General features: G+C 38.0%; 1 protein-coding gene across 3 annotated transcripts in view; it reads right to left on the bottom strand.

Moving 5' to 3' along the window:
* RNF19A (ring finger protein 19A, RBR E3 ubiquitin protein ligase) overlaps positions 1–27,036 on the bottom strand; it is a 57,150-nt gene that overhangs the window by 23,288 nt on the left and 6,826 nt on the right. The window contains exon 1 of one of the 3 annotated variants that reach the window (XM_084211972.1): positions 10,069–10,135. The exons of the other annotated variants lie outside the window; for them this stretch is intronic. The gene's annotated coding sequence lies outside the window, so the exon portion shown is untranslated. Of the gene's footprint in view, positions 1–10,068; positions 10,136–27,036 lie in introns of those variants that run through there. 3 annotated transcript variants of the gene reach the window in all.

The following is a 27,036-nucleotide window of genomic DNA, read 5'->3' as shown; positions in this document are numbered from 1 at the left end:
TCACAGAAGACATCCTTCTCTTCAGGATCGTGGTATCATGTTATATCATAGACAGACACAACTGGTAGACCATGTCTGAAATATACTACAGATACAGTCCATTGCTGACAATTAAATTTGTATGCTCAGAAGTGCAAGAATAACCTTAAAAACATTTTTATAATTGGGTAATTACTAACATTGGTATGTTCACACAGATACCACGAGGACAGTGGAAAGTGCCAACCTTCTAAATCAGGAGAGTTCATGAACAAAATGAACAGCAAGCAAAGCATTCATTTCAGGCAAAAAGTCTGTTGCTGATTGTTTGTTGGAGGGGGGGGTTGTGGTTTTGTTTGTTTTTTAAAATAAAACAGAAAAAGGTAGGAAGTAAACACAGTAACACAGCCAAGTGTATGACTACAAGCCTTCCCCTCCTCCCTTTCTCTGGAGAGGAAAGAATGTGTTATTACAGCATTTCTGCCAGTTCCAACAGATGTACAAAATCAAGAAATAGCAGTTCTGGTGATGAACCAGTTGTACTTTTTTTCTTTTTAAATAAACAAAGATTCTCCCATGATGTAAAAAAAGAGACCAGTACATCCCATAGTTCTCTCTGCATAGTGGGATCTGATAAGCAGTCTCTCTAAAAAAGCAGATTGCTCTTCTAAGGAAAATAGTTAAACTTTGACAGGACTTTTGAAAAGAAAAGTTATTTCAGTTATTTCAGACAACTGGCAGTTGCTCTGCCAGTTATTTCAGACAATCATCAATTATGCTCTTTATATTTAAATGCATAGAACTAGTTTCAAAAGCCAAGCCCTTCCTTATACAGGAATTTTGGACTGACATTCTAGTGACGTTCAAAGATGACTTTGCTGAAGTGAAAAGATTCAGCAGATGATTTATTAGAGGAAAAAATGAAGACAAATGTTACAATGCTAATAATGATCAGAACTGCACAAAATCATAAAAGCTTTACTAGCGCAATCTGGAGCACTGGCCAGTTCTCATGTTGCCCAACCCAACACAGCATCTGCATGTTTCTGCTGACAAAATAAGTAAAGTGATTTTGTACAGCCAGAGAACACAATGCCCGCATTATTCCAGCAACAACAAGTTCACATGAAGGGGATACTCTGCGTGCAAACTGAAGCTCTGAAATCCAACTACTTGAAATGAGACACAAACTATGGTAATAATAAACAACCTAATTTTGAGACAACATACATTGCAAGTTTTGCATTACTCTCACCGACCAGTATGAACTCTGTCAAGTTCAACACAGAAGAAACTAATATGGGCAACAGCAAATGGACAGAAAAAACAGAGACTGCAAATCCTAAAACTTTTTAAGTTTACCACTGTTTTCAATATTTCCTCAAAAGCACTTACTGACTACAGAAAAACCGTATTTCTGGCTCCCTGCCATGCCGAAAGCCCTACCACAAATCCGGATTCCAGCCGTGCTTTGCATTCTGCTCGTGCCATAGACTTACCACAAAACACCAGTTGCCACAGCACAAACACACCTTGTCATCTGAAGATGCATAAAGGACATTTAGAGTTGTAACTATCTGAAGCTCAGTATTAAGCTGGTATCTGTTCCTTCTGCAACCCTGCCTAAACTATTTGCTAGGGAAACCTAATAAGTATCCAGCTAACTGCCTTCAACAGTTCTTTTTGACCATGCTCCTTTAAGTAAATGCTATTGGTGACCATATAATGGAGGGGGAGGGAAAGGAATTGGGAATAATCTTGCCAAGGGAGAAGATTTCAGCTGAAGAGATGACTGGGGTGATGAGTATCTTCTAATATGGCTCTCCATGGCACAACCTTTGCTTTTCTCATCAATTTCAAAACACTTCGGAAATGCCCTAAGTGCAGCTGAGAATAACTCTGCTGATTTTGCAAGAAAAGGGTGACAAACGCCTACCTCTACAAGCCCAGCTGCTGGGGAGATTAGTTCCCTCATGTTCCTAACTGTCCTCCAAACACACCAGAGGCACAAGCTCAGCATGCTGCCTACTCTTCCATTACATGCCCAATCTGGGGCAAAAAGTCCATCATCAGGACAAGCAGCTTCACATGTTTGCAAAACAAAGGCAGGCTTAAACATCAGCATAGGAAAGGAGAGAACCCACCATAAACACAAATGTAACTACATCCTCACTAAACACCTTAAATATTCCCTCATGTGATTGGTGCTAGACTTCTGTTCCAAACAAACTCTCTTCATCTTAAGCATTTGCTCCCCCAACTCTGTTAGCATACTGAAAGCTACTTCTTGATTAAAACTGACTCTTAATAGCTTCCTTTCTGACATCTGCAATTCCCAACATCTGTACTCTCTAGCTGCTTTCTGAAATGCACTGATCCAGCTTAAAGAGAGCTGGAAAAAAAAAAACCTACAAAACTTCAGAGCTTGAATTTCAACCACCATCACGGATAATTTCTGCTTCCCTCTTCCAATAAGCATCTCCTACCAATCACACACAATTCTAAAATTTCTAAGCTGTGATGTTGTTAACATAGAGATATCACTAATCATCTAAAAGAGGCATCAAAAACAAATTTTCCTTTTCATTTAATCCATGGTCTAAGAGCTGTAAACACAGTGGAATAAATTGTAAAACAAAAATATGGAAGAGCTGAAGCTACTCAAATGCCAACACACAGGATTTTGAAATGGCAAACAAGTACCTGATTTCAATGGACACTCTAAACGTCAGGCCCTTCCACAGCAGTGTTTAAAAATGGGGTGAAAATACAAACACCTTTGCCTGAAGATTTCCAAAAGAGTGCCTCCCTACTTGCTTTACACATGCCTCAGGTTCAAGTATACATCTGGCATTGCTGAGTTAAAAGAGTGATGAACAGCCTGGAAAAGTTTAACATCTTAGACAGGTTAAATTTTGACATCTGTGTGCTTCTGCAACAGTCTGTCCCATTTAAAACATCTGACCGTAGTCATATCAATGCACATGGTGTCAGGGCATGTTAGGACTGTTACTTTTATTACAGATGATTTAGTACAAGCAGAACCAACACTTTGCAACTTGGAAGAAAACAGATGGAAATTATGTTAAAACAACAAAGGTTCTGGCAGAACCTTTATATGCACTAAGATGAAAACTAAAATCCTTTAATGGTAACACAACGCAGCATATTGCGTTAGGCAAATGCATATTGTGCAGGTGACATGCTTAACTGCAACAGTTAGCAGAATACCTTTGTGACTCCTGCAGTACCTTTCCCTTCATATTCTAAGATCAAGAGTAGCAACATTTTCCATGTGGCATTTCAAAGACTGTAAAGACACTTGAACTTAATTTGTGTGGCATTTTTGATTGTCTTCTTTGATTTCTAATAAAAGGTGAAATAAAGGGTTGATAGTATTTGGACTAAACTGAACAGTTAATTCTTCAAAAGAAGGTTAACAAATTTGTATCAGAAGATTTCCCAAGCTTTTAACACAAACTCAGATACTTATTAAACATTTACAGTGATTTGTTACAGTATGACATACAGGATGCAAAAAAAGTCATCAAAGCCTCTTAAATAATTCATTTAAATCAAACGGAACTGTGTAAAACTACTTCAAATATATGCTCATGTAAATTTTACTTCATTATGACTTTTCTCCTTCAAAAAAGAGCACCAGCATGGTAATTTACATGTTATGGAAATCTTACCTTTCAGACACTTTGACAGTAAGGTATCTTTTACTTTCTATGCTGCTTTGTTCTAATAGTGATGTATGTGAATGCTTTTCTTATAGCATGAAGAACATTTATTACAAAAGTTACTGGAGTTGCTCCTACTAGTAGTAAATCCTTTCCAGAGTGAAAATCACTTGATCATTTAGTCAATTACATCTAACTTCTTTGTGCTTACAATGGACTGTTGATAGCTGCAGAGGCCATTATTCCAAAAACAGAATTCCCAAATCCACAACTAACTCAAGTTTTTCAAAACCTTCAGAAATCTGCCATGTCAAGACTTAAACTTCACATATCATCTTTAAATGACAGAAAAACAGCTGCAGTGACATAATATCACTTCTTTAATTTATGTAAATCCAAAAGACTGGGAGCAGAGTTCCTAGCAAGTACCATATCAAGTTGTGAGCACTAATTTGGAGCTCACAGTGGGCTCAGCGAAGGTGCTGACAAGATCTGGGACATGCCCATATCAGCACAGTAAGCAGAATAGGGTAGGTCCCTTATCCCTAATTTGAGAGGAAGTCAAACCCTCTGGAATAAGCCAGTTTGGCACATGTAGACCATTAGACAAGTGCCAAGTGAGGAACAAGGGGTCTTCCAGGAGCAACAGGAGTTGCTTTAACATATGGAAGTTGCTACAATGCAGTCAGTTTACTTTAGAGAAAGTCTTCTAATTAGTCTCACCTGACTTCTTATGGGGAGATTTAGGTTAGATGTTAGGAAGAAATTCTTTACTCAGAGCATAGTGAGGCACTGGCACAGGTTGCCCAGAGAACCTATGGATGCCCCACTCCTGGAAGTGTTCTAGGCCAGGTTGGACCTAACCCTGATCAGCCTCATCTTGTGGGTGATATCCCTGCCCATGCAGGGCAGGGGGGTTGGAACTAGATTATCTTTAATGTCCCTTTCAGCCCACATAATTCTATGATTCGATGTTATTAAAAAACTGATATTCATGGATACTATTATACAAAATTAAGAGAAAAACATTTGTGAGGCAGAGATTAAATTATCTCTACTGCACTGTTACCATGTCTCAGTTTGTTCTGACTGCACTTTATTTTTCCTTAAGGTCCTGTGTCAATTATCTGGAAATTCTATTTTCACTTACAGAACAAAGCAATATTGTTTGTAAAACAATGACACAAACAGACTGACTATGAACACACTTGGGCTCAAGGACTGAGAGAGTCAGACTGACCGGGCATGAAAATCAAAGGATTGACAGTATTTAAAATACAGAGAAGCCTACAGAACTGTCAAAAGTGAACTGATATACAATGTTCTGTTTTAAAATTCACAATGGTATGTAGCACATGACAAACTAACCCTGACAGCTAGAAAAATCTTCAACAGCTTATTAAAAAAAAAAAAGTTATGCTTCTTCCTTAGAAATTTATGAGCAATACATCCTGTATCATGTGTCCATGACAGCTGCTATTAGGAAAGGAAGTCTCGCAAGCTGCTCAGCTCATTCTGAAAGTCTCTGAACAAATGACTGGCAAAACTGTTCCTCTTGCAGATAATGCTTGTAAATAAGAGAGTACACCCAAAGTAGCTCCCTCAGTCTGGTGGCAAAAGGAAAGAATTCCTTAAATTCTAAAAACATTAATTTTCCAAGCCAGCAGCATTAAATCTGGGTATATTGTGTGCAGTGGTCGACCAAACTAAGAACTCAGTGGAGAGATGTTATTTGTGTACCTGCAGGCCTGTGTCTGTTGCAAGTAAGACTATTTGCAATTTTCCCTTATCTATCTCAGCAGAGCAATCTTAGTGCAACCACGCATTTGCTTGCGTGTCAAAAGCTTCTCCTGTGCACCACGGTGCCTTCTGCAAACAAATGTACACCAAACCCTGCCAAGAGGAAACCAAAGTCTTGGAAACACTGAAGGAAAAAAACACAACAAAACCAAGAAGGAAGCAAAACAAAAATCACCAAAACGTTTAACTACTTTAATCCTTTAATCATTAAAATCCTCACACTATGCTTTTCTTGCAAAAGTGACTAGAATGTGTTCCCTTAGCACAATGATGGGCATGGACGTTCACTTCTGAATATTGGGGAGAGATTTATCTATCTATATATAGATACAGATACATAAAGATAAGTATTGTTCTAAAATATTTTACTAGCTAGTGGTCTGAAAAGTGGAAGCAACACTAAGGGATTTAAAAACTGCACAAGCTGTGTCTACTATGTACCAAAAAAAGAGGTTTAATCTAACAGTATTAATACTTTCATTCCTGCAGTTGCTTTTTATTCTACACTATACATTGCAAAATAATTAAAGACATACACCAGTGAAATAACAAAAGACAGTTTTTGTTTCCTGCAGTGTCACCATCCCTGCAAGTGGAAAACATTGCATCACTCCTGAATGCTGAGATCATTCCTACAGAAAATGTTCCAAAATGAAAATACGAATACCAACAAATTTCCAGAATAAGCAGATTTCATTTCAGGTCTGTAATTTTGCCTGGTCAAACAGTAATGGCTACATACTGAATTCTGACAAGCTTTCTTTTCAAGCAGGCTTACAAGTTTGCCCCACAACAAAAACAAACCGAATAAAGCATAGCAAGAAATGAGATGGGACAAATATTGTAGTAGAGGGATCTGGAACCATGAACAGGAGTTCCAGAGAGAGCACACAGACAGAATTTGAACAGCATACCAGAGACAGCAGCTTGAGGGGATGCATAAGGGGTTACAGATTGCAGTTCCTAGCTCTTAATGATTTTTAAATTCAGCAAGAGCCAGAGTTTCTGTCTTGTGCTGAGGGAAGATATTATTGACTGGCAGCATCTTCCAGCTCTGTTTTATCTCTGGCATAATCAACCTCTATTTTGGAGGCAAGGGGGACAAAGAAAAAACATAGAAAAACAACTCACAAACACCAATATCCCCCCTGCCCCAATCTTGAAACAGCTTTGCCTCCAACTCCAACTAAGAAATCCTGGGAGCTATTAATGGATTACTTGATTAAACATTTGGTGCTGTTTTACCATTTAAAACCCCCCCATACATACAGATACACTTTGCATAACACTTTTAAAGTAAACTAGTTAAGAGATTTAGAATTGCTAAGAAGTTAGTAAGAGTTTTGAATTCTTCCAGGTTAGGCTGTCCAGGTAAGACATCAGGTTAGGCTGACTAACAACACCTTACCATGGGGATAAGAACTTGGTCAGTTTCTCAAAGTCACTGTGACAACTCACAGTAACTTACTTTGCCAGTATCTCAGCCCTTGAGAACTGAACAACTGCCCTACATTGGTCTTCTATGATATCTCATTACAGAGAATTAATAATTTTGGTAAATATAATTCAATATAAAACTTCCGGAAATGCTTGGATGACTGAGTGAATAATCCATGCCTGTCTATTCTAGCAGCAGCAAGTCAGGGATACAGACAGAAACTATGACAGAGTTTTCTGAACTCTGTTATGGCTAATGCCACAGCTTTTGAAACTGCCCTCAGGTCAGGTACAAAGTTGAACCAGCCTAACCAACAACTCCTGTTCACTCAAGAGGTGAGATTAGGTCAAAACCTAGCAAAACACATTCAATTCTCCTGCAGCCTGACCTATTAATTTATTCTGCCAAGTACATTAACTGAAAAATCCTGCGTGGATATATTTCAAATCACCATGTCAGTTTTTTGCAATAATAGCTCTAAATTAACTGCTGCAATATCAAATACAGCCCAAGATTAAACAAAAGAAAAAAAAAAGGGAAAGAAAGAACAACTGAGAGAAAGAGAGACAAAAACAAAGACAGGGAAAGGTCTAGCCAGGGAAACAAAAATACTCCATCCTGCCAGAAACACTCCCTGTAGCTTCCAGACAGGAAACTCACTGCCTCCAGAAAAACCATTGGCGTCAGGAAATGGCAGAAGTACCATGAAACTTATCTCACAGCTGAACTTAATGCAAAATGAAGGGAGAACATTAGAAAAGGAAGGCAAAGACAACGGACTAGCCACAGATCTTTGCTTATGACTACACTAGATGAAATTTTAAATCTTACTGATGTCTCATTGGAAAAAAAAATAATGGAAAAGATTATTCTAGTCCAGCTGAAAATAAATAAATAAAAACCACTGGGTTGAAAAGACAGAGCCCATTCAGCACAGGAGAAAGGGAATGATCTAGCAGCATTTACAGGCAGACTCCACTAGCACTGTAAATAGTGTAAACATTACTTTGAAAGCACAAAGCAAGAAAAAGCTGAATGCCAGTCATTTAAAGTACATCTGATGCTGTACCTATGCTGGAAATACAATACATGCCAATAGGAGGAGTTATTTTGCCAGTACAATTATCCCACCTACAACATCATCATACTATGCCAAAAGATATGTCTGTCAGCACACAGCAGGATTTAGCCAGGTTGATGAGAGTTTTTCTAAACATTTTTCACTGACATTGACACAGACAGAAGAGTAAGCAGAGTTTCTCTATGCAAAAAAACTGCTGCATAAAATGGGTAGAAAAGTCATCACAAACACACCCACTCATGGCTTTGAAGACTGAATCTTGTGAAACTTTATTGCTTTAATGGTGTCCAAGCATGAGTCAACATAGGGGAGTTTGTGAATCCCCTGCACACCACTGCATTAGCCAGAGGCCTCATGTCAGGTGACACACTGGGTCACAAAGTGCTGACAAGACCCTGACAGTGCTGCCACATTCAGGATGATCAGAAAGCTTCACACCAAATTTTTAAAAGTAAATACTCAGAGTTTTCCTGCTAGGTTTCACACATTTACCAACAGAATACAAAGTCAAAAAAGACCTGCAGAAGACCTAGAGTGATGTTCCTATGCCAGCTGAGGATGCTACAGCAGTTCTTAGCGCTTATTGACACAAATGAACGTGTCAAGATGTAGCTGCACTATACCACTCACTCTGTTACTTTTTAATTAGTAAATTACACCTCCATTGCCAGGCCTCACAACACAGTAAGTACTTCTGAAATACAACTCCCTTGCCCTCATGCTTTTGAGGAGGGATTGCAAAGCCTTTTTCTTTCCCCTCACCCTCTCACATTCAGACTCACGTACCTTTTCTGTGTTGAATGTTACTTTTTTCCTTCAAAAGCATCATCTTAAACAGCTCTTTCTACATAATTACAGACTCATCATTAGTTGGGCCCCTTTGTGTAACACACTGTGACACATTATCTATTTCCAGCAGTTACAGGCAGAAAATACCAAGCAAGCATAATGCAATTCGTACAAAAGCTACTGTGCTTATTTTCTCCATTATTTAGAACAGCTAAAGCTCCCTAATTATAGCCTCCAAACAAACCTGTTTTATTTCAGGTTCTGAGGTAAAACCATGCTTTGTGGTTTTTAAATAGTAACACTGGCAATATGCCTTCAACTGTACCCTTTTTAGTAGATCTCTAAAAAAACCCAACACCTTAAGTCAGATTTAAAAGCCTCCTAGACCACAGAAATATCAGATTTGGTAAACTGAATTAGTACAGAAGATGCTGCCTCTAACCATGAGTACCTGCTAGCCTAAACCTGAGATCCAGCCCTCAAATGTTGAGATTTCTTCCTTTAAAAAGCAGCACAAACAATTTGCAAACATAAAAGCTTCTTGTTTATTTTTAAATTCAGCTGCAACCTACAGCTTGACTCTGAATCCTGTCACAGTGGCCTCCACTGCTCCATTCTGTTCTGATGGCCTTAAATATAGCAGCCAGATAAGTCTTAGATGAAACAAGTACCTTAAACTGAATATAACACACAGGCTTCCATATTTATTTTCAGGTCATAGATATTTGTTTAGTCAGTAATAATGGAAGTCAAATCTCTGCTCATCTTAAATCTAAAATACCAGTTTCTGTGGTGGCTCTTAAATTCAGTGTCTTTGAGTCCTTGTTTTCTTTCTACTTGCAAGTTAACCATTAAGAATTTCAAATTGTAGTAGATGATTACTGATTTATTTTCTTTTTGCTCATCTAAACCTAGTGTTAACACGGGGGGAGGGGGGGGGGGGCGTAGAGGGAAATCCTTGAGCAATATATTTAGTTTGCCTCTAAAGAATATCTTCACTTGAAACCTTGAAATACCAGCAAAGAACTCTTACTGTAATCACAGTTCAAAGAGCTAAAAGCAATATCCTGCCAGCCAATAGTGTCAGGCACAAATATTTACAGAATATTCTGAAATGCCTGTAATAAACAAATGGGAGAGAGATAGTTTATCAAGTACATTTTTGGCCCACAAAGGACACAGAGCGAGTAGCAGGCCCCAAGGACGACTCCCAGTGCCACCCCCAAGCACTGTTTCCATTCCAGCATGCCAGTCCCAGAGCAGAGCCACTGAAAGCGCACACAGCAGAACCTCACCCTGACTTTGCCGACGTCAGAGCTCTCTTGCCAGCAGACGCTTTAGAAATAGTTACATTAATTCTCCATTGTGCTGTGTAACTCAGAGCTTGCATTCCTGCATCGGAACACGAACGCAAAAAGAGCAGGAAGAGAGGGAGGACAAATTCAATTTTTCAGCCCGAGATTACAGCTGTGTCTGGCACGGTCTGTCCATGTGACTGGCTCGCTTTGCAGGCTTCAGGTACATTCTCTCAGCCAAACAGAGGCGGGAGGGGAACAAAGCAGCGGCAGCAGGAGCCGAAGGTGGCGGCGGCCGGAGAGCCGGCGGGGCAGGGCCGCGGCCCGAGCCGTTCCCCGGCCGGCCGGCAGCAGGCAGCCCCAGCCCGCACCCGGCACACCTTGTCCCTTCGGGCCGCCCCGCCCGGCCCAGACACAACGAGGGCACACGGCAGTGCATCTGCCTTCTTCTCCACCTTCCAAAAACAAACCAGATGCCTCAAGTAAGAAATATTTGAATTATTCTAGAAGCAGAAACCAGAGCCAAAGCTAACAGTTTGTACACTCTGTGGATTGCTGAAGACGAAGCGATTGCTGAAACTGCCTGCAGACACTGGTCCGTGGTGGTGGCAGAATACCTCACACTGGCTGCCTGGGGAATGTACAATAACACTAAAAAGATATCTAAAATAACTAAGTCTCCCCTATTGTTTTGGTTTGTTGTTGTGGTTTGGGTTTTTTTTGTTTTTTTTTTTTTTTTACAGCGACCAGTTCTTACCTTTGCACCAATCCAACACCAGTAACACTCTGACTCTTCCCTCAGAAATGTAGCATTCACTCTCAGCAAGCTACACAAAAACACACACGAGTGTGATGGGTCATGTCACAGATCCTCACAGTCAAGTCTGTAAGCAAAATGACCTTGCAACCATCTTCCTGCCTTACTCTCAGCTACCCCATATATTTATAATAAAAGGCTCCTCACTTCAGTCAGAGCATTTGCATTCCTGACATCAGCAGATGCCAGATGAAACAGAAGAACCCTCACTGAGGACAGCATTCCGAAACAGATTCATAACATGGATTTTATAAACCTGCATTGAATACTCAAAGATAATGACACTTAGCTTCCATGGCTCCTGACATGAGTCTGTTTGTTAATGAAAATCATCTTGGGAAGAAAACTGAGTGTCTGACAGACACCAGACAAACCAGAGAAGATGTTGACATTTAAACGAAAACCAAACACAATTGAGCTTTGAGTTTCATATTCACAAAGGGCCACATCTGTCTCTAGATAACCTGATGACACTACCAAACAATAACATAGTTAACTGTAGCTTACTATCCCGTTCCAGCTCAGTGCACTGTGATATGGACAAACCTGTATTTGTATTTGCTATCTTACAGCAAGACCAGATCAGTACAAAATACCTGGACATGATGCCAGCTGCTCTTTAGAAAATCTGGATATCAAATCTAGATATCACAGTTTTCTTCCCCTCAGCTGTAAGGATTACTGCACAGGTGTAACTGCTAAGCTCTAGTCTGAACCCAAGACCTTTCTTTTGGCCATTGAAACAAATTTTTAAAATGTGGTATGTTTTCTCAGGGTGGGTGGGGAGGTAGAAACAGCAAGAATAAACAAACTCTGAAAGTATTTAGGATTTCAGAATAAAGTGTTACCACCAGCTCCATTCTTCAGGCAGCACAGAAGTGCCTACAGCAAATGTGCAGCACAAGACCTTTTTTTTTCTGGAAGTCTACTTTATAATGCAGGGTGAAACTTCAACAGAATGAATAAATATTCTTGGTGACTGTTTCATATTCAGTCTGAAATGTACTTCTCTAGCCTTGTTACATTGCAGTATGTGTGTGGTTTCCTTGCTAAAGCTAGCATGAGACAAAAATGAATCATACACTGCACCAGTGCCAGAACAGAGAATAAAACAAGCTCAATCACTGTTACTGAGGAATGAAAGTCCCCTACAAAAATGTTGGTTGCACATCTGTTTGCATTGTAGGATTAACTTTTTCAGTGTCTCTACCTAAGAAATAAGGCATATAAAATGTCAAAAGAGTTCAACTGGTCTACAAGTGAGACATTTATATCAGATCATTTTAACTTAGGTAAGTTGATAAAACAGGAGCTTTAATGATTTAATAGTTATTTAGAAGCTTCAAGTCTATGAGTGAAGACAGCAGATAACAAATTCCACTCTGAAAAAAATGCAGTTTCTTTAACATTTCTGGTATAATGTCTGTTTTCAGTACAGGGAGCTTATTCTCTTTTCTAAACAATTAGTCAACACTGCACTAAAAAAAAAAAAAAGCTATAACAGAAAAGTTATTCAGAAATCAATTCTGAAGTTCTTTTAGCTGTTCCATCATTCACTTCTTTCATGCTCACATCTTTTATGATTATGACCAAAAGCATTTGTAACAATTCACTTTCTGTCCTCATTTCTGACCTTTCTGATTTGTAATCCTACTCATCCTCAAAAAATTCCAGGCACAGAAAATTATCAAATACTGTATGAAAGAACATAAATGATTCCTCACTCTCTTCAAGTTGTGTGCAACTACAGAAGCACTCTGCTGCAGTTTTAGCCAGTATTATTAAAGAACCCTCCTCTGAAGAGCAAATCTGTTGTCACCTTGCAGTCATCACAGTGGTACAACTGTGAGAGAATTGTGTGATGGAACTTAAGGAAGCTGAAAGGCCAAGGCATATTTAAAAGGATTCAAACATCACTACAGGTAGAGATTATGAATGATAAATGCAAATAAACTAGAAGAACAATCTGCCAGGTCAACTCACATGGCACAATACTTCGTCCAAAAAGGGATTGTTACAGCTCACAAGACTTGCGTTATTTACTTATACTAGCAAGCCTCAACCTAAAATAAAATGTATGCTGAGAGCAGCCTTTTAAAATACCTGCTGGTCAGGCTGACTGTTCCTTTCTGGGAAGATAACAGCTACACTAAAACACACCACTTTGTTTAAATTTCAGTTTTGATATAACTGAGGTAGTTTGTATCTGCCCACACTTCCCCATTAGAGAAGTTACAGCACCTTCAGCTGCATTTGTGGCTTTTCAATGGAAGAGCAAAGCACTACTAAAACTTCACAGGTTTCACTGTCTTGGTCCCTCTCCTTCCTCTCTAACTGTCCAGTAACATAGTAGTCTCTGAAGCCACAATCCTAGAAGAATGTTCTGCTGAGACTTAAGGGGAGAAAAGAAAAATGAGAAAGAGAAAAATATGTGTGGAGTGAAAGTCAACCTACCACAGAAAGCAGAATTCTATACAATTGACATGTATCTCCAGTATTGTTTGTTCACTAATCTGACCTCACCTCAAATTACTGAGAGAAGGGAAAGAGGGGGAGGATGTAACACAATTTGTTCTCAGGACAAAAAGAAAAACCCCACAAGTATCCAGAAACTGCCCTCTCCTTATCAGGTACTTACTGGTGTAATTGTGTGTCATCTACTCCTTCCTTAAGTCTGACCTGATAACAAAGAAGCAAATTAATATAGAAGTTTGGATCATGCCCATGTTTCAGTATTTCTGACAACTCTGGTTTCTACTTTGACTTCTACCTTCTACCTTAGTAAAAACAGTTTTTCTTATCCTTTCATGTTTGTCTACAGTATAGAGATCCACCAAAAAAAACTGAGTTACCAAGTCTTTTTCTAGCAACAAGGACAACAAAACCATTGTGTTAAACAATTTTTTCATATAGAACTGTTTCCTACAGTGCACTTAATCCTAGTACATGAAAGTTCTACACAGCCCTGCCATACCTGGCAAAAACAAGTGAAAGCAATTGTTATCACACCATGTTAATGTGATTATAGAAGACAAAATCTTACCCTCCTTCTGCCCCCCAGGAAGTCCTTTCCCCAATAAACAATCTGCTTGTTGTGACTTACAATATTATCAAATACTCTTTAGGTAACAGAGGCAGAGAAAGCTACACTAAGAACTATTAGAACATTTCATATTGCACACTTGAGTGCTCAAAAATTAAGGATTCCAGAAAGCAAGCTGTCCATAAAAACTAAATTCAGCATCCCCCCAACCAGCCAGTTGACAGTGTAGCTGGTGCACTGGAAGGCAATGCAAATTTTGGTCCAGTTTCAGCACCTATGATGGCTGGCTGTGATATCTGATCCTTGTCACCGTTTCCAGGGACATCAGGACATCTCTTCCCCTGTCCACAACAAAGATCCAACTACCAGGACAGGCAGACACAAATTAAGGGGGGCCAGTTGCTTCCCACCCAAGCAGTGAGAAGTACAGCATCAGGGAGCTGTAAGAGAAGCTGGAAGACATCTGCTGGATGCCACTTAGTGCTCTAGCAGTCATTTCCAAGCCTTGGGGGATCCTAAAGGCTGTGTACAGCTTCTGAACTTCCTGTAGAATCACACAGACATACTGATTTTTCTGGAGTGGCCTCATTCCAGCAACAGCTTCTCATTACCATACTAAATGAGGCTCCATATCTACATGTTGTACATTTTTTGCTTTATAACAACATTATACAACACTGAATTCACAAATATCACACAAATCCTTAAGATATTTTTACCAGACTGAAGGCTTCAAAATCATTAGCAAATCAATCTCCAAAGCAGTCCTGTGAAACCTTCATAGAAATTCTGCAATGGAAGATTATTTTCCAAATTTGCAAAATGAGAAACAAACACCAAAGCTAAAGCTATCACCTGAAATGAGATTCTGATATTGAGGGCTGCCAAAGTTCTAAGGCTGCTTTGCACCAATATAGGACTGTATAGGTCCAAAACTTAGACTGAGCATTGACAGCACTGACCTGCTGATCAACACCTGAAAGTCTGAAGATGGGCATATAGGAAAATACCTAACTATTCTATAAGGGCCTTGCCCAGTACTACAAACACTCTGCAAGTGAGGTGCCACAGACTCCTTCTTCTAGCATTCCCTATCTTAAGCTTAAATCCCAGCACACTCCAAATAACGTGGCTGTTGTCTAATGATTTAAACACCAATAGTATTTTTTCTGTTGCCAGGGCATGAGAATGGTCTCTTCCACAAATTTTCTGCAATTTAATAATTTGCAGACACCAAGTGACAAGACTTATCTAGCATTAACTAGAATTAGTTTCTCTTTGGAACTTCTATCCCCATGACAGATTTGATTAACGCTGGCCAATGGGTTTCTAAAGAGCACAGCAAACCTGGAAGAATGCCTTCTCTCAAGGACAGTCTGCTACAGCGTGTTTTGAACCAGCAATTGTGCATACATCTCAAAGGAAGAACCCTGTGAAATAAACCCATGCTCCTGCAACAGCAGACACAGGTGTGTGCATCGAAAAGCTTCATTTAAACCTTTCTATCCCTCCTCCACAGATATTGATCATTAATTAGCAGGGGTTAAGGAGCTGTAAACAGTCTCTTCTTTCCTTTTATAATTTTCTTTTGCAGGTGCTCTAGTTTGAGAGCAAAAATGTGAAGTAGGGACAGCTGTTATAAAAAGGGAGATTTGGTTTAAAACCAGCTGTTTCAGTCTACATCACCCTCAGTTCCTTCATGCAACCTTTTCTTCCTACTCTGCCTCACTTTCCATTTTTCCTTCTACCTCTTCTATTGCCTCTATCCATCACGTTTTCCTCTACATCCTTTGAACTGAAGGTAGACAGCTCACACTTAGTCTGTAGCCTCTCATCCTGACAGAATCAAGAGCAGAAGGAAGCATTCCCCCTTCTCACTTGGGTCTCTCATCATTGACTTGATGCCCAGCAGCTGCGATACAAAATCTAAGTACCTCACCACTTGCTACAATGGCTGAAAAAGCGTGGCTGTATGTGAAATGTTCAGAATTTTGGTGCCACAACAATCAGAGAAGATTGTTTTCAACAAAATGCTCAGAACCACTTTCTAAAAATTTGCTATTCCTTGCAAGTTTTCACAGAGATAAAATAAAGATGGAGCGAGGCTGCTCTAAGAAAAGAAAAGCAAAATAAAATTTAAAAAAACACCCCAACCTCTGATCCAAAATACAGATATTATAACATTCTCAGAACAGTTGCACTAGATTTTTAAACATTAAGAAACCTTTCCTCTGGATTCTCAGAAACACTATTTGGTGGGTTTTTTTTTTGCTTTAGACCAACTACATTTTGAATTAAATATAACCAAAAACCTGAATGCCTGGTTTCATAACATGAAGTATTAATCTTACTTATATAAGATACTGTCAGTTCTAAGTATTGTATACACAGTTGTATACACAATACTTGGAGCTTCTAACAAACTCCTAAAAAGAGGAATTCTTTGATGTTTACTTGATGTAGCAGCCTCAGTCCAAATGAATACCTACCAAGAGTATTTCCCTTCCATCATACACTTACCACATGTGTAAGTGAATTTTTTTCGTATCTAGTATAAATTCTAAAAACAAAGCATGAGGAGAAAGGAGGCATCACTCATTTTACAGACAGATGTTTGAAGCAGCTAAATAATGTGACTTGCCAAACTCTCACAGAGACAATGCACAGAAAAGGTGACAAAGGGCAGAAGAGAACATGTCTTACCTCACAGCCAGACAGGGATGGCAATGATCAGCCACCTCTGTCTGAGCTGCTAAGCATCAAGCCACAGTAACTCTACAAGTTGTTCTCATTTTACTTGTACTCTATCATATGTAGCACACCAGGCCACTCATCACCATGGGCTGTCCTCAAAAACATTTAAAAATCCCACCACCATTTGGAACAAAAACAAAGCATGTTTTTTGCTCCTTCATATGTAACTCCATCATCTGTCCCAAATATCCACAGACTGTGTCAGTACAAACAACTATTTCTCCCTTTTATCTCCTGCTCATTTTACAATATCCTCCACAGGACTGATGTCACTGGAGAAAGACCCTTTACATTTTCCTTTGCTTGGCAAAATATATGGTCTGTAATGGCAGCCTGGAAGTATTTAATGCCATTCAACAGTACACCTTTCTCATCCTTGAAGGAAAGACATGTATCTAGAAGGAAAGACAAACACTTGATTAAAAACAGACGAAAACAATTTCAAAGAATTTAATGTACTGACTCTGTAAATTATAACAGGAAAGTGTTGATACCTTCAGAAGGAAAGATTATGACAAAATAATTTTAAAAGCTTGAAGGCCTTGGTTTATTTCTCCAAAGTGAAGCAATCTTCCCTAACCAAGAAATAAATATGTAAAAGGCCAAGCCAGCTATATTATCCCTCAAACTAATTCAGAAATATAAGTTCTAAAAGGATTTCAATAATATACTACTGTAATCCCCAATTTTATTTTAAAAAAGCTTTTTAAGCAATTATTTAATTTGATTATGTTTTTAAAAGAAGCTGCAAACTTCCAACTGTCTACTAATTCATAAATTTGCAAATTACAGAATGAACTACATCATGCTAAAAAAAGCCCTGTTAGAAATGCTCAGGCACTTGATCGAAAGTGAGTGGATGTAGCTTTTGTCTAAGACATATTCTTTCAATAGGAAGAGGCCAATCTATATTTTACTCAAATATAAATCATACAAGAATGTATTAAAATGTTACCATTTTAATATATTTCAAGCTAACCATGAGAAAACAGATGCTGTTACTTAAATAAATCAACATTGCCGACTACCCTCCAATTCACCAGAACGTAACAAGTCACTCCCAATTTTGAGTTCAGGATCCTGTCTGCAGCCTATGTAAGACTCCATTGTGCAAACAACAGGTGCAACAAATTTTCTATTGGTACCAGGCCCTAAACACGAACTTTTAACTTGTCAGAGTGGTTTCAGATTCAAAATGTACATTTATCTCCCAGCCAGTATGTTCTAGTACCTTCTATACTGCCATCCATATAAATACCAAATCTCTCTCTCTCAGCACTGTGAATACCCAAGAAAATTGATGGCAATGAGCCCAACAGCCTAATGAAACACAGCTCAAAAAACTGGTCCTTCAAAAATCAGTATTTAATTTGCTACTAATCCAATGAATATATTCTTGTTCTCACACTATAATATAAGGACAGAAGTTCTAACTTATCCTCATCTTTCTAATATCAAAACTGATTTTCTACCAGGAAAGATGTGAAGCCTTGGAACAGAAGTGTTAGCCAGGGAAGCAAGTGTATGACCAGAGGCTGAGAGAGGGAAGTACTGCATAAATCTCTGCATCATTTACAGCCACACACAGCCACCTGTAACACAGTGAATTACATACTTTCTAGATTTACAAACAGTTGCAGAAGACTTGTTTCTCCTTTTGTTGGTGGTCAGCAGAAAAACAGGAAATTAATCAGGCTGAAATAATAAATCTTGAGAAGAAACACCATGAATTTTTTTGATCTTACATAAGATTCATTATTTTTAAAGTGACAGGAACTTCAACAGACAAATTGATCTAAAAATCATAGTTTTAGCTGATAGTAGAGTAACTATGGATTGTTCAGAAAAGGAAAACAGATTTGGGTCTTCTTTTTCTTTATATTATGTCATATCACAGGTGCCTTTCTGATGCATCATGATCCATATCCGAGTTCACTGACTGATGGAACACCAGCCAAGATAAGAAAGTTGGGAGGGCTGCCAAACAAGCATCAGTGCCAAATTACAGTGAACCCTTCACTTTCTTTCCAGCTTTGCCACAGAAGAGGCTTTATTTCCAACAACTCCGGGCCTCCGTTTTACAGATACGTTGTTTATAATGCATTTGCATTCACTAGGACTTCCTTCAATGAACTGTGAGAAGTAACATACAATGACACCAACAAGCTCTGAAATCACTTTCCCATGCAAATGCAAAATCCTGTCATCTTTGAACACCATTTCTTCTGGTCTGTCCCATCTGCTATTTAAGAGGAGTGAAAAATAAGCCGGGTAAAAAAAAAAATAAGGACACTAGCTATTCAAGAGAAACCCTTTCTACAAAAAATTAAAATGGCAGTCAATAGCCAGACTATTTTGATTCAGGATGTCACATGACATTTAAAGACAGCTGTCTAATTGCATATACAAAAGAACAACAGAACCAGACTATAACCCCAACTAGAGACCACAATAATGACTCGAATTTCAACTTTGCACTAAAATATTCTCCCTGCCCCCAGTCCCCCAATCAAAAACTAATCTGTGGGGGAAGGAAATTAATAAAATTGAATCCTGAGCAGGCACAGTTTTTGTCTTAATAATAAATTTTATGGCAAATTGACAGCACATTTTTTTCCCATTTGTGAAGCATTATTAAAGGTGGGACAGAATCACCCTGGAGCACGCTGCATGTCTTTCAGCTGACACTGATTTAATCCCAGGCTGCCACGTTTTCACCAGCCACCCAGAGGGGTCAGAAACGAACTTGTCTCTACAAACCAACATATAATTTATGTCCTTAGCCATTCTGGGCTGAGGAAGCAACTTGGATTCGGACTGGTTTCATTTTAAAAGTGGAGGGGAAATTTGAACTCCTGTCAATCACTGTATCAGCTACCAAAAGAAAAGGTATATAACAGGAACACTCTGATCCTCTGCATATCACTAAACTTTCTTTGTTTTTCCTTTACAGAACAGGGTGAAATAACTCCCTCTTATTTCCATATTCCCTTCTCATTACATATAACATCTATAGTAGTCCACACTTTTTTCAAATTAATTACATTTTTAAGAAATCTAATATTGTAACACCAATCCAGTTATTCAAAAGAAATATTTTTATTCCAAATCTTATTTTTCTTCATTATTTTAAATGCCTCAGAAATATAATAATTAGCTATAGAATAGTCTGCAATCACAACCAGCAAAAAGAATTTTTAAACTGGTGCCTTGGATTTCAGATGTTCTGGTAACTCAAAGTCTGCCATTTAAAAAAGAGTATTAGCCCACAATTTTTGCTGAGGAACAAGCTAGCTGGAAGCGTTAAACCACACAGATAACCTTGAAGCTAAAATTTTATGGCCATATAAATGTGTATTAATATCTCAGTTTTCCAACAATCTTTCCCAAAATACCAAATACATGATGGAAAGCAATATACTATACTACAGCGCAACTAATTCTAACCAATAAACAAGCTTGTGAAGAAAAGCTTCCTTAAAAAAGAATTAAAGTAGCTTTATTCTAATGAATCAAAGTACAATCTCATCTAGCTGTGACAGAGATTTCTTGTGCCAAATAATTTCACTATTTTGATACAAATATTTAGTATTATGCCCTGGATAAAGGTAAAAGGAAGCCAGCCTATTTACTGAGCCAGGGAGAACATTAAGTTTGTAAAATGTAATCCTTGTATTTGTATGTAGTTCACACTGCTCTGGCTTGTCAACAAGAATAAAATATTTCACCACTCATGGACTTGACAAATATTTCTCCAAAGCTACCAAAAAGGTGCCGTGAAATAGAGCTGAACTAGTAAAACTCTTGGAAATTACCTTATTTCCAAGAGATTGCTGAAAGCACTTCACTACAGAGTGTAATATAAAAAGAGAAAATTTTAATTAAAAGTTTTGGTGACAGACCAAAGCAAACAAAAAGCATCGTGTCTTTTAAAATGCTAACCACACACTTATACAGACACAGCAAGAATATTAAACACATGGCATCCCAGGAGAATGTGGGGAAGCAGTTCTCACAGGTCAGATCTGCAGAAGAAATGAAGTGGTAGTGATACCTCAACATGACAGAATTTCAGCAGCATTCAATACTGTAGCTATAGTAAGAAAAACGAAAACAAAAGGGCATCCAACAATTCTGCATATTTGTGTGCATCTGAAAATCAAGTATCTGCAGACATCCTAATTAAGCAACCTTTCCCAGTAAAAACTATTCTATTTTAATTATATTCCTTGAGTAATGTCCTGGTTAAGCAAAGCATGAGATAGATGCTATCTAGTCTGGTTTTGGGATACTCTAGGTAAGGAGTCACCAAAGAAGAAAAGACAATGTCCTGCACTACCACTACAAAAAAAAGAAAAAGAAAAAGAAGAATCTCTATTGCCTCTTTCAACCAGGGAGCTCATCTCCATGGAAAACTTTTCTTTTTACATGACTCCAATAAAGATATGAAAAACTAAAATAAGTCCAGTAAACCTTTTCCAACACAAATTCACAGAATCAGTTATGTTGGAAAAGACACCCAAAACCATGTCCTAGTGTTAACCTAACACTACTAAGTGCACCACTAAACTATGTCCCTCATATAATCTAATCTGAGGTGTTTGACCTGAATAATAGTTCTTTTGCTATGAAAGACTCAAGTTGAAAATCCCTTCAGATTTATACATACAAATAAAAAATGTAAGATCGGAAGGTATGTTTGATTTTTATTTATTTAAGAAAGGAAAGTTGTTTCACTTTTGAAAGAAGTACTTTGAAGTCAGGAGCTTCACTGTTTACTTGAAACCATTTATTTCCTCCTACAGTTCCAAAGAAAAACATTACACAAATACATTAGAGGAAGCAGGTGTGAAGTTTCAATGAAAAGGTATTTAAACGTCTGAAAAACAAACTTTGTCAGCCCAGGAGACCTTTCAAGCATTTTTTTATGTTACCTGCTAGAACATATAATTTAATATTTATCTTGCTACTTTATTAAAAGAAAGCAACCACAGGGTATTATTTCACAGTACTAGCAAGCCATGCATGCTCTGTGCCCCTAAGCATAAAATAAAATGATCACAGAGACAAGAAAACACTAATGTCACTTCAAGCTGTAAATATATGAAGAAAATCCTCAGCATCACCAAAATAATGTAGTAAAATACCTAGGGACGTGATAGTTCAAACAAACAAACTAACAACACAAAATCCCCCTTTAAGCTAGGTTGCATAATTCCATGAGATACTACATCACTTGTTTCCAATGTGCCCTCAGTTTCAGTTCAAACATACTTCTTGTTTTATAAATCAGTTATCACTGAAGTTACAGTAATATCTGGACTTGTTTAAGACTAGTTAAGCTAAATATAGCTTTAAGAAATGTATTTCAACAGGAAAAAATACATTTACAAAATTATACTAATGTGCAATTAGGCAGCTTCCAGGTTTTTTGTATTTTAACATAACTTCTCCCAACAATGCACAAAGCAACTCAGTGTCGACAGAAACATGACAGAACGACATGAATGTAGGTAGACATGGATGCATTTTAAAATATTAAAATATTTAAATACTAAAGAGAATACAACTTTTCCAATGTACAGAGCAAGAGGCCCTGGTATAGAGAAACTTTATGCTCAGTAAGCTTCACTACATATTTTCAGATCCTACAGAAGCAGCTAAATTAGCTTCAGAGGGTAAATTAGTACAAGCAATGGCCCATGTTATCTCTTGTTGCAGGTTAACCCACCCTGAAGCACAAATTCAGAACAGGACCACCTTTCACTCTTCAGAGTGTGGTCAGGCATTTGGGTTAAACTGCCTGTAACAGAGGCTTAAGCTAAATCATTGGATCTGAATAGGAGCAAGGACACTCATTGCATTATATGAACGACTGTAGGTTAGTAAATTCCAAGAGAAAGTCATTAATAAATAGAAGGTGGCAACGAGTATTAACATTTTAAATCACTGTGGCTATTTGCTAAATAAACAATGTCCTTCTGCTAGCAGCCAAGTTGCCAAACTAGCTTACACACTAACTCCCAGAAGGCAATAATTTACCAGAACTCACTCTAGAGGTACCAGATACCAGCAGCACACAACAGAGTACAGCAGCCCTACAAAAAGCAGCAGCAGGCTTGTAAAGCAAGGATGGATACAGCACCTCATGGCTAAACAGCAGATGTTATGGGGGAGGAGAATGCAAGCACACAGTCAGATTAAGTCCAATTGGACTACTGAAAACAGAAAATAAAGTAGTAAGTTAAATGCACTGTGACTCACCTCATTTTTAGATTTTAGCAAGTAATTTATTTCAAAATATGTATTTTCTTGTTAAAAGAAAGGCTAGTTATTATTATGACTGCCTGACACTTCCCACTCTAACATCCCATTTTCCAACCTGCTTAGAATCTTCTCAAGCAAACTGGGCTGAAAGTTATACACTAGAATCTTCTTTAGAACTCTTATTTCAGCCAAAGTATTTAAGACAATAACAAAAGAAACACCACAGATCAAAAAACCGCAACAATCTAATGGAGAAAATTATCCTTGAAGAGAAAATACATCAAAAACTTGCAGTATTTTCTCTGGAAATGTTCAACTTTGAAGCTGGAATTTGAATTGCAGCCTGTGTAACTTGGATGTACATTTTATCACCCTTTCAGCAAAGTGAATATATCCATGCTTGCAAGTTTTTGGGAGTAAGAGAAAAAGATACCCAGTCTTCAGTAAAGAGCATGTATTTTGTCTGTCAATATCTCTACTAAACTTGATCTAGCCTGGAACTGAATAGAATCTTCCTTTCACTTCCACGTGAGCAATATGCCTCGATCAAAGTACCAGAAAATAAAAGTAGGAAGCTGACTTTTCCTTTCCAACATCCAACTAATAAGTGGCAGCAATGTAGAAGAAACTTCCACCAAATGTGGAGAAGGTGGGATTTCAACTTAAACTGTGTTGCAATTTTAACAGTAGTCAAAGTGGTGGCTGCCAGAAAGGCAGCAACCTGCACTGAAACTGCATGGTTGAACAGCAACTCCATCAGAGCATGCTAAAGAGAAAAAATGTATGAAAAAAAAGGGGACTGGAGGGTGAGCAAACCAACAGTTATTGTTTGGGGAAGTAATCTGTGAACTTTAGCACACGTAATAAGAGATTACATATGAGAGACAGAATGGACTGGCTGATCACAAACACGAGAGGAAAACAAGCCAACAAAGGCAAGAAAGATTCTACAGAGTAGTTGAACAGGAAACAGAGAGGGAAAGCATCTCCAAATCACAGGAGAGAAAAAGTAAAGACATCAGATTAGGTATTGAAAAGGATATGATTTTAGATTAGCTAAGGGATCACAAGCCTAACAAAAATCTTAACTGGCTAAATATGAACGGGATTTGCATAAAACACTATTAATGATGCAGAAAGTAAAAGTTACATTGCCAGTGACAAAAAAAGGGCAGCAAAAGCAGCTTGTACTTTCGAAGCAAGCCTTCCTCTATTGCCCATCCTCTACAGTCCAAGACAGAGATAAAACACTACACAAGCACATGGATCATGCTGTCTTGGGTCAATCCCTATAAAGCATGACACAGTATTATTAAATACTACTAGCTCCAACAGCAGCAGTCTGCCTAGTGAGTAGCCTCCAAACCTCCTGATATGAATTCAATTATTATTTTTAATGGATAGAAAACAACACACAAACTACATTAGAAATAATTCTCTTTACTTGATGAAGTTGCATTTGGAAATGATTGCTGAAGTACATTACAACAGTATAACTGCATGGCTTTTATCCCTTCCCCCCCAGTACTATCTTTGCCTAGTACACAGTTATCAGGTCACTGGTCAGGATTTTGTTTATTCTTACTCATTGTGCCCCCCATAAAAATAAATAAATAGACAAATAAATAACGACTGCATAATGCTACATTGAAAGCAGAAATTGATTTTCCCTAAGTCACTGCAGAGCACCAATATGTTAGATTCATATTGCTGAAATGGTCAAAACCATACTCATTCCACTGAAGTAGCATGGTTATTATCCCTGTTAACAGATGCAATATTAGAATGTGATTAAGGATTAATTTATTTACCACCTCAGATGCCTGACCAGAGATAGCCTAAATGAAACTAAGTTCTTGGGCATGTTACACAGTAAATATGATCAAAGATACCTGCAGTATCAATAGTGTACACATATCCCTACCCCAACCAAACACAACCAAGATTCAGATGTCTATTTCAGACAAGATAAAAATCTTTTTTTTGTTCTATTTGCATTATATCTTATTCAATGGAAATAACTGCCCTAGAGACTAGGTTTATTTCTGCCCAAAGCAGATGGATGCCCCAGTAGAGACTGCAACTGCATTCTGAATAATGCTTCTGCAGTGGGGAAAAAATCGCAAAAACCACAGCTGTATAATTAAGAACAATAACTTGATAAAGGTAGGCACAAATGCCAATCCAGCTATGGTTGCTTCTTCAACTTCAATTCTGGCCTTTTTTAACATTTGAGACTTTTACCTGAAACCTTAAAATTACAATTAATTGCATGCAGTGGCAGAAAGAGTTTCACTTTTCATCTACATGTGCAATCCTTCACATTTCAAAGCCTGGCCAAACCAGTCATGTAATTGCTGCAGAAGGCATATCTTGTCCTTTCCAGTTTTTTTAGTGCACTCATTATCATGGTTTCTGAGAAACAGTTAAACTTCCAGCATCCTAAATCTATTTTCCTTGTCTTTACAATAGACAGAGTTCTTGCATTCTATCTACAATGAAAGCCTGAGCCATTCTTCACCTACAAAATGCACTGTTTTGCAGAAGGAACATTAGGTAAGTTAAAGTTACTTCAAGTAGGTACTGACTTCAATAAAACATACTCAAAGCCATACTCCAGTCAAGTGTTTTTATGACCTGACACTTGTGATAATGAAGTTAATTCTAATAAATCCCCTTTCTTCAAGGAAAATCAGATCACCAAAACAAGACTTCATCACCTAATACTCCAAAATCACCCATATCCAGGTACTAATCTACAGTAACACTATAGAAAGCACCCTATTTCAGAGATGAACTTTAAAGGTGAACAGCTCTAACTTCAAAAGGACTGTATTTTACAGAGAGTTTCACTACCCACACTGCATTTTTACAGATAAAAGCATCAATCTACCCAGGGCTTCCCCTGAAGTGTTGCATTTATGTTCACTGTACTGCCAATTGGAAGCTCCTTCCTTTCAGGATTCTAATTTATTCTCTCACTGAATGATTTTTAGCACAATAAAATTATTCATCTGCATACTTAGAGGTGCATTTTCACCATTTCATAAGAAATACCAACCATAGCAAATATTCTTTATTACCTACTTTTTTTTTATTTTTACCGACCAGAGAGAAACAAAAGCAAACTTACAGATAGTTTAAGAGAATCCATCCCACAAATGCAGCATGTTGTGGCTTTTACATTAATTGTGCATATGCAATTTTCCATCAAGTGGCTTTAAAAAGCATACAGTGCAAAGATCCCCACAGCTTGTGAAAGACAATTTAGGTTGCAACTGTTACTTTCAAATTATTTGTTACCCTTAAAACAGAAAGGTAATATTGTACAAATTTTGAGACAAGAAAAAGGATACGATTGTATAGCCCTAAAAAAACCCCAGCAATATTTCACACCTCAGAAACAAAACAGAAAAAAAGGAACAATGAAAAGAAAACCATGTCACTGTCTTCATGTTTTACTCAATCAACAGTTCTTGGTCTAGATCCAGCCAAGATATTATGCTGATTAGGACAGGGTGTAGGAGGTAGGAAGAAACTGTTTTCACTGCTTACTGTTTTAAAGAAAAAGCTGTAGCATTGCTGGGCAGGACAAAACAGGATGCTTCTATTTCTTAACCCATTCCCCAGTAAAAACACCTCCTGCAAAGCTTAAACTTATCTTTTGCTGTTGAATTAATCTGGTACATCGTATACCTTATCTACTAACTAAATTAAACACTGAAAACAGGGAAGTTTGTTCTTCCTTTCCCAGACATGCAGGCAACATGTAATCCTAATAATCTAAATTCTTGCAAAGCAGAATATTTCTCTTTGTTTATCCTTGTTCTCTTTTCATGAGTTAGTTAATCCATTACCTAATTTATCTTGGAATCATCTTTAATTGTTAATAATGGAAAGACTCAGGACTCCTGTGCTGAGTTTACAAGCTCTCTTCCATTCTTGCCCTGGCTGAATTTCTGCCTGGTGTCAAGTCACAGAAGGCGAAGTCTACTTTTCTTCAGCTATGCACAACCACCACAAAGTCCAAACAAAGCATACTGGCACATAAAGGGAAGAAATAAGAATAGAAAGATGAAGAAAGAGA

The sequence above is a fragment of the Fringilla coelebs genome (assembly GCF_963513975.1).
Source record: "Fringilla coelebs genome assembly, chromosome: 1".
NCBI lineage: Eukaryota > Metazoa > Chordata > Aves > Passeriformes > Fringillidae > Fringilla > Fringilla coelebs.
This window is presented reverse-complemented; position numbering and strand designations above follow the sequence as displayed.